The following is a 1,880-nucleotide window of genomic DNA, read 5'->3' as shown; positions in this document are numbered from 1 at the left end:
TGTGTCTCGGTGCGGCTGCGGCGGCGGGAGGGAAGGAGGGAGGGAGGGAGGGAGCGAGCGAGCGGGGCCGGGGCGGGAGAGGAGGCGGCGCCGCGGCTGCGGGAGCGGGGCCGGGGCCGGCGCCGCCCCCCGCCACGCACAGCCCGGGGCACGCACACCCCCGCGGGGTGGCTAGGCAGGCTTGCACACGCAGATGTGGCACAAGGCACACACACACGCAGGCAGGCGGGGCACCCCCTGCCCAGGGGCTGGGGGCTGCGGTCAGACACACACCTATATACGTATACACATACGCAGGGGCACACGAACACACACCCACACGCACACGTCCGTCTCCACAGGCACAAATATGTGCACACAAATATGCAGAGACATGCGCCCACCCCCCCCATGCATATACACCCTATTTATGCGTACGTTCACCTGCACACCCCCCTGTATATGCACACACACATGCATGCACACATACACACGTGCACGCGCGTGCACAGCTACACATGTGCACACACACAGAGATGAATCTCCATCCTCCAAAGAGGCCTGGGGAGAGGTGGCACATACCTACACGCACATACACATAACCCAGAGGGATGTGCCCCCCCACTCCCAACCAGTGGTGACACATTGGCATCCCAAGGGCTGAGGAGACGTAACACACACTCATCTGCAGACACAACTCAGAGTTTGAGAGCAGCCATGCTCTGAGTGACCCCTCAGTCCTGCTCAGATGACCCCAAAGACCCCAGCACCCACAGCCCAGCCCAGGACCCACACAGGCCTCCCAGCTCCCCCAGCCCCAATGCAGCATCGCTGCAACACCCTCTTCTGGGCCCCCATGGGGAAACTGCCTTGGGAGGCTTCATCTTCACCAAACACCTCCATTTCACTGTCTGATGGAAGTGAAGATCATATAGATGCTGTGGGTGCACCAAAAGCCAGTCTTTAAGGCAAGGTAAACCAGTATCAGACTGACTGACTGACTACTTGTCTTCATTTCTCGTTTGTGTGATTGCAGTACTGCTGTTCTCTGCTCTAGAAGCTCTTCTCCACGAGAAAGGGCTGGCAGAGCCCTCTCTGCTCACAGCCACTGCAGGCAGAGCTGTGGGCAGCTGCCTTCAGCCATCTCCCAAAGGCTGTCTCTGTCCTGTTGCTTCTCTCCATCTCCTTTGCGAAGCCTTTCCTCCCAGCAGGGAGTTATTTGCCACCAAAAGGCTTCCCTTTCTCTTCCTTCATTTGTTCTCCTCCCTCTGTCCTTAAGAGGCACTGACTGCAGGGCTTCACAGCCACCATTGACTCCCTTCTGCCTGCCTGGAGTGGTGGCTTTCAGACTTGTCTGCAGTAGCGGGGTGTATTTCTCACTGTCCTGCTGAGATGAATTATTTCCAGTCCTTTGCTTGAAAACTTTTGCCCTGCCAGCTTAGCCAGGTGCTTGTGATGCTCGTCAGTCCTATCCCTGAGTGATATGAAGGAGAAAGACCCCCAGGGAACAAACCCAAGAAGATATTGAGTCCATTTGCTCAGAGAACCCTTAAATCCTTGTTGTGGAGGCCCTGGCAGCCATCACACCCTCAGGAGCAGACATTGATAGCAAATGGTGGTCTCTCTCACTGCATAGGGGTGAGGTAACACACCCCAGGGTTATATTTTTATGCTGATTCTTAATTCAGACTGAGCTGGCATTGAGGGAGAGGGATCCTGAGACAGCCGGTGTGCTCTACCCCTCGCTCCCTGCCTCTCCCCTTTGACTCCATCCACATCCCCGGGGAGATGTGGGATATATCTATGGGGTGCTCCTCTTTGGTGACAAGTTGGTTCGAAACCCACTGGTGTTTGAGAGCTCACAGCCCCCTTCGAATAGGCTTTGCAGGTTGAGGGCCGCA

This window comes from Numenius arquata, chromosome 8 (genome assembly GCF_964106895.1).
Source record: "Numenius arquata chromosome 8, bNumArq3.hap1.1, whole genome shotgun sequence".
Classification (NCBI taxonomy): Eukaryota; Metazoa; Chordata; class Aves; order Charadriiformes; family Scolopacidae; genus Numenius; species Numenius arquata.
Note: the sequence above shows the minus strand (reverse complement) of the source record.